Source organism: Symphalangus syndactylus, chromosome 5, assembly GCF_028878055.3.
Source record: "Symphalangus syndactylus isolate Jambi chromosome 5, NHGRI_mSymSyn1-v2.1_pri, whole genome shotgun sequence".
NCBI lineage: Eukaryota > Metazoa > Chordata > Mammalia > Primates > Hylobatidae > Symphalangus > Symphalangus syndactylus.
The window spans coordinates 77262829-77270013 of NC_072427.2; the positions used below are offsets into that span (position 1 = coordinate 77262829).

Genomic DNA, 7185 nt, shown 5'->3' on the forward strand with positions numbered 1-7185 from the left:
ATTTCATTTCATCTCATCTCATTTCATTTCATCTCATTTTATCTCATCATTTCATCTCATTTCATCTCATCACATTTCATCATTTCATCTCATCATTTCATCTTATCTCATCTCATTTCAATTTCATTTCAATTTCATCATTACATTTCATAATTTCCTTTCATTATGTCATTTCATTTCATCGCATTTCATTATTTCATTTCTTTATTTCATTTCATTTCATCTCATCTCATCATTTCATCTCATTTTTCATCTCATAATTTTTCATCTCATTTCATCTCATCATTTCATCTTATCTCATCTCATTTCATCATTTCATCTCATCATTCATCACATTTCATCTCATCATTTCATCTCATCATTCATCTCATTTCATCTCATCATTTTAACTCATTATTTCATCTCATCTCATCTCATTTCAATTTCATTTCATTATTTCATTTCATTTCATCATTTCATCTCATTTCATCATTTTATCCATCATCTCATCATTTCATCTCATTTCATCTCATCTCCTTTCAATTCCTTTTCAATTTTGTCATTTCGTCTCATCATTTCAACTCACTGTTTCATCTCAAAACTTCATCTTATCTCATGTCATCATTTCATCATTTCATCTCATCATTTCATCTCATATCAAGTCATCTGATCATTTCATCTAACTGAAATGATGTAATGGAATCATGAAATGAAATGGATAGGATACCCTCAGTGATGTTAAATTTAAAAATTGTTTGTTTTCCTGTATTCATTTTTATATTTATATGTATTTATATTTATGTTTACTTATATTTCTTTTTACTTATTTTCATTTATATTTTTACTTATTTCTTTATAGACAAGGTCTTGTTCTGTTGCCTAGGCTGGAATGCAGTGATGCATTCACAGTTCACTGCAGCCTTGAGCAAACCTCCCACCTCAGCCTCCTAGGTAGCTGGGACCACAGGTGTGCACCACCACACCTGCTTAATATTTTATTATTTGTAGAGAAGGAGGCTTGCTATGCTGCCCAGGCTGGTCTCAAACTCCTGGGCTCAAGCAATTCTCCTGCTTTGGCATCCCAAAATGCTGGGATTACAGACATGAGCCACAGTGCCCAACCTATTTATTTATTTATTTATTTAATAAAGACAAGGTCTCACTATGTTGCCCAGGCTGGTCTTCAACTCCTGGCCTCAAATGATTCTCCAAACTTGGCCTCTCAAAATGTTGGGATTACAGGTATGAGCCACCATGCCTGGCCTAATAATAGTATTATATTTTCGTATTATATAATTTTAAATTAGGTAATAGGAATATTCTGTACAGGAAATATACCCTTAATTACATAGGCATAAACATTTGTTACACTGAGAAGAATCTAATAGAGCTAAAAATAAAAATTAATTTGGAAAGGTCATTAGATACTCATACATTCTTACACTTAAGACATTCTTTCATATATTCATATATTCTTTCAACAGTATCAATGGTTTAGAGTTATGAATACAAAACCATGACCTATATGTAATACAACGAATAACAGGATAATAGCTAATAACTAAAACAACTAATAATTACAATTCAAGGAATATTATATACAAATCTTTAACTTCTCATCATCAGATTTTGTTTTTTTCCTTTCTGTTTTTGCAGATACTATGAACACAACATTCAATGCACAGAAACCATGGAGCCCTTACTAAGCATAAAGTACCGTGAAAGGCCCGGGCTAGGACAGGGCCAGGGATATGACTGGGGCAGGGTCATGGCCAGAGAAAAACCAGGGGGAGGGTCACAGACAGGGACACAACAGGACCAAGGCAAGGGCCAGAAACAGGGCAGAACCAGGGCGAGGGCAGGGGCATGGCAGGGCAAGGGCCATGGCATGATCAGGGCCAGGAGAAGGCCAGGGCAGGGCTTGGGTAGCACAGGGCCAAGGCAGGGCAGGGTCAGTGTAGAGGAAGGAACGGGCCAGGGTATGGAAGGGCAGGGACAGGGAGGTCCAAGGCCAGAGAAGGACCATGGAAAAATCATGGCCAGGGAGGATCCAGGGCAACGGCAAGTCCACGGCAGAACCAGAGCCAGGGCAGGCCAAAAGCAGGGCCAGGGCAGGGCAAGGCCAGGGTAGGGCAGGGCCAGTGTAGGGTGAGGGTAGGGCCAGGGCAAGTTCAGGGCCAGGACAGGACTAAGATAGCACAGGGCCAAGGCAGGGCCAGGGCAGGGCCTGGGGATTGTCAGGTCCAGGGCCAAGGTTAAGGCTGGGCCAGGGACAGGGCCAGAGCAAGGGCAGGGCCATGGAGAAGGCAGAACCAGAGAGGATCTAGAGCAAGGTCAGGGCCAAGGCAGAACCAGGACCAGGACAAGGCAAAGCCAAGGCCAGGGCAGGGCAAGGCCAGGGCAGGGCAAGACCAGGGAAGGGCAAGGCCAGGGTAGAAAACACCAGGGTAAGGCCAGGCCAGGGTAGGAGAAGGCCATGGTAGGGCCAAGGCCCAGGCAGGGCAGGGCTAGGGTAGCACAAGGCATGGCCAAAAACAGGGCAGGGTCATAGCAGTGGCAGGACTAGCAACAGGGCCAGGACAAGCGCTGGACCAGGGCATGGTGGGGACAATACAGGGCCAGGACAGAGGATGGCAAGGCAGGTCCAGGGCCATTTCATGGACTCGGTAGGCCTGGGGTCAGGCCAGGGCAGGGGAAGGGCAAGGCCAGGGAGAAGGCAGGGCTGGGGCCAAGGCAGTGCCAGGGTAGGGTAGGAACAGTGAAGGGCCAATGCAGGGTAAGGGCAAGGCCAGGGCATGGAAGAGCAGGGAACAACCAAGGAAGGGCCAGGACAGGGCCAGGGCAAAGTCAGGGCCAGAAAAAGTGTACTGCTGGGGCCAGGGGTATGGTAAGACCAGGGCTGGGCCCAGGCTGGGACACGCAGGGCAGAGCATGGCCTGTGCAATGCAGGGCCAGAGCCAGGCCATAGAAAGAGTAGGGCAAATGCCAAGGCAAGGCTAGGGTAGTGCCAGGGCTTAGGCTAGGTCAGGGAATGTCCAGGGCTGAGTCAAGGATACAACCAATATAGGGCAAAGGCCGGGGCAGATCTAGGGCACAAGCAGGGCAGGCTAGGGCACGGCAATGGCAAGACCAGGCCATGGCAGGGCCAGCCTAGGATACAACAGGGCACAGGCAGGGCAGGGCCAGGGCCACGGCTGGGGCAGTCAAGGACCAGGACCAGGGTGCAGGCCAGGGCAAATGTATGGCCAGGGCAGAGGTAGGGCCAGAGCCAGGGTCTGGGCAGGGCCAAGGCAGGTCCATTGCAGGGCCAGGGTTCAGACCAGCGCCAGAGCAGGGCTCGGACAGGGCCAGGGCCAGGACCAGGAAAGGGCAATGTCAGGACAAGGGCCATGGCAAGATCAGCAATGGGGCTAGGGCCAGGACAGGGACAGAGACAGGGTCAGGGCTAGGGCCACAACAGCATGCCAGGGAAGAGCCAGGCCAAATTAGGGCCAGGACAGGGTCAGGATCAGGGCTGGGCCAGGGTATGGCCTTAAGTAGTGAAGGGCCAGGGCCAGGGTCCATGCCAGTGCCAGCACCTGTCCAGGGCACAGGCAGGGCCATGGCCAGGTCTAGGATAAGGCTGGGGCAGGGCCAAGGCCTGGGTCAGGGTCAGCAGAAGACCAGGACAGAGCCAGGGGAGGGACAGGGCCGTGGCAGGATCAGGGTCAGGAACAGGGGTCAATGCTGGGCCAAGGACACAGATAGGACCAGGTCTGTGCTAGGGCCAGTGTGAGGGCCAAGGCGGGGTCAGGGCAGGTCCAAAGGGAGGGCAGGGCCAGGATAGGGTGGAGCAGGTCCGGGGGTAGCACAGGGTTAAGTCAGGGCAGGACCAACCAGGGCAGGTCTATGGCTGGGGCCGGGGCAGGGCCAAGGCAGTGGCAGCTCTAGGGCAGGGCCAGGGTTAGGGCCACGGACATGTCCAAGGCCAGTGCCAGGGCAAGGGCAAGGGCAGGGGCAGGGCCAGGGTCATTTAAGAACCAGGGACAAGGCCAGGCCCAGAGCAGGGCCAGGACAGGTACCTGGCAGGGCTACAGTCTGGGACAGGGCCATGGCAGGGCCAGGGTCAGGGCCACAACCAGGTCTGTGCTATGGCCAGGTCCAACACAGTGCCCAGGTGAGGCTAGGGTGAAGGCCAAGATAGGGCCAGGGCAGGGTCAAAGCCAGGCTAGGGCCAAGGCAGGGCCGTGGCAGGCAAGGCATGGCCAGGAAAACCTAGGGCCAAGACAGGGCAGGGCCAGGCCAGTGCCAAGACCTGGGCAGGGTCAGGGAACAGCCAGGGAAGCGCCAGGGCCAGGGCCATGGCCATGACCTGGGTAGGACCAGGTTCGGGGCAGGGGCAAAACAAGGGCAAGGACAGTGCAGGTTCTTGGCATAGCCAGGGACCAGGACAGTGTCAGGGCAGGGCCAAGGCAGTGTCTGGGCCATGGTAAGACCAGCAACAGGGCTGGGGCTAGGCCAGTGACAGGACCAGAGTCAGGGCAAGGGCCAGGGCCAGGGGAGAACCAGGGCAAGGTCTCAAGCAGGGAACGGCCAGGGACAGGACAGGTCCAGGACAGGTCCAGGGCAGGGCCATGACAGGGCCATCGGCTGCGTTAGGGCAAGGGCAGGGCCAGAGCAAGGTAAGGGTCAGGGCCAAGGCCAGAGTAGGGACAGGGCAAGAAATAGGCCAGGACCAGGGGCAATGCCAAGGCCAGAGCTGGGCCAGGGCTGAGTCAGGGTAGGGCAGGGCAGGGCATGGTATGGCCAGTGCAGGACAGGACAAGAGCTGGTCCACAGAGAGAGCAGCGCTGATGCCAAGAAAGAGCAAGGCTAGTGCCAAGGCTGAGGCAGTGTCAGAACACGTCCAGGGCAGGGCCGGGGCCAGGGCCAGAACCGAGCCAGGGCACAGCCAAGGCAGGGTAGGGCAGGGAAATGGCACGGCCAGGTCAGTACTGGGACAGGGCAGAGAAGGGCAAGGCGATGATAGGGGCAGGGGAGGGACAGGCCAAGGCATGCCCTGAACCTGTGCTGGCCTGGCCTTGACTCTGGCCCTGGCTCTGGCCCTGCCCCTTGTCCTGACCCTGGTCCTGTCATGGCACTGGCCCTGCCAATGGTCATGGTCCTGCTCCTGTTCTGGCCTTGACCTGGCCTTGGACACGTCCTGGCCGTGCTTTGGCCCATCCCTGCCCTGGCCCCACCATGGGCCGGCGTGTTCTGCCCTCTCCTGGCATTTACCTTGCCCTGTCATGGCCCAGTGGTGCCACTGCCCTGCCTTACCCTGCACATGGCCAGTGCCAGGGCAAGACCAGGGCAGGGCTAGGGTAGCACAAGGCATGGCTAAAAACAGGGCAGGGTCATAGCAGTGGCAGGACTAGCAACAGGGCCAGGACAAGCGCTGGACCAGGGCATGGTGGGGACAATACAGGGCCAGGACAGAGGATGGCAAGGCAGGTCCAGGGCCATTTCATGGACTCGGTAGGCCTGGGGTCAGGCCAGGGCAGGGGAAGGGCAAGGCCAGGGAGAAGGCAGGGCTGGGGCCAAGGCAGTGCCAGGGTAGGGTAGGAACAGTGAAGGGCCAATGCAGGGTAAGGGCAAGGCCAGGGCATGGAAGAGCAGGGAACGACCAAGGAAGGGCCAGGAGAGGGCCAGGGCAAAGTCAGGGCCAGAAAAAGTGTACGGCTGGGGCCAGGGATATGGTAAGACCAGGGCTGGGCCCAGGCTGGGACATGTAGGGCAGAGCAGGGAATGACCAAGGAAGGCCCAGGAGAGGGCCAGGGCAAGGTCAGGGCCAGAAAACGGGTACGGCTGGGGCCAGGAATATGGTAAGACCAGGGCTGGGCCCAGGCTAGGACACGCAGGGCAGAGCATGGCCTGTGCAATGCAGGGCCAGAGCCAGGCCATAGAGAGAGTAGGGCAAATGCTAAGGCAAGGCTAGGGTAGTGCCAGGGATTAGGCTAGGTCAGGGAATGTCCAGGGCTGAGTCAAGGCTACAACCAATACAGGGCAAAGGCCGGGGCAGATCTAGGGCACCAGCAGGGCAGGCTAGGGCACGGCAATGCCAAGACCAGGCCATGGAAGGGCCAGCCCAGGATAGAACAGGGCACAGGCAGGGCAGGGCCAGGGCCACGGCTGGGGCAGTCAAGGACCAGGACCAGGGTGCAGGCCAGGGCAAATGTATGGCCAGGGCAGAGGTAGGGCCAGAGCCAGGGTCTGGGCAGGGCCAAGGCAGGTCCATTGCAGGGCCAGGGTTCAGACCAGGGCCAGAGCAGGGCTCGGACAGGGCCAGGGCCAGGACCAGGAAAGGGCAATATCAGGACAAGGGCCATGGCAAGATCAGCAATGGGGTTAGGGCCAGGACAGGGACAGAGACAGGGTCAGGGCTAGGGCCACAACAGCATGCCAGGGTAGAGCCAGGCCAAATTAGGGCCAGGACAGGGTCAGGATCAGGGCTGGGCCAGGGTATGGCCTTAAGTAGCGAAGGGCCAGGGCCAGGGTCCATGCCAGTGCCAGCACCTGTCCAGGGCACAGGCAGGGCCATGGCCAGGTCTAGGATAAGGCTGGGGCAGGGCCAAGGCCTGGGTCAGGGTCAGCAGAAGACCAGGACAGAGCCAGGGGAGGGACAGGACCGTGGCAGGATCAGGGTCAGGAACAGGGGTCAATGCTGGGCCAAGGACACAGATAGGACCAGGTCTGTGCTAGGGCCAGTGTGAGGGCCAAGGCGGGGTCAGGGCAGGGCCAAAGGGAGGGCAGGGCCAGGATAGGGTGGAGCAGGTCCGGGGGTAGCACAGGGTTAAGTCAGGGCAGGACCAACCAGGGCAGGTCTATGGCTGGGGCCGGGGCAGGGCCAAGGCAGTGGCAGCTCCAGGGCAGGGCCAGGGTTAGGGCCACGGACATGTCCAAGGCCAGTGCCAGGGCAAGGGCAAGGGCAGGGGCAGGGCCAGGGTCATTTAAGAACCAGGGACAAGGCCAGGCCCAGAGCAGGGCCAGGACAGGTACCTGGCAGGGCTACAGTCTGGGACAGGGCCATGGCAGGGCCAGGGTCAGGGCCACAACCAGGTCTGTGCTATGGCCAGGTCCAACACAGTGCCCAGGTGAGGCTAGGGTGAAGGCCAAGATAGGGCCAGGGCAGGGTCAAAGCCAGGCTAGGGCCAAGGCAGGGCCGTGGCAGGCAAGGCATGGCCAGGA

General features: G+C 56.5%; 1 pseudogene; it reads right to left on the reverse strand.

Annotated features, from left to right (window-relative positions):
• Positions 1-2273: 2273 nt before the first annotated feature.
• Positions 2274-6894, reverse strand: LOC129481641 (formin-2-like; annotated as a pseudogene).
• Positions 6895-7185: the final 291 nt, after the last annotated feature.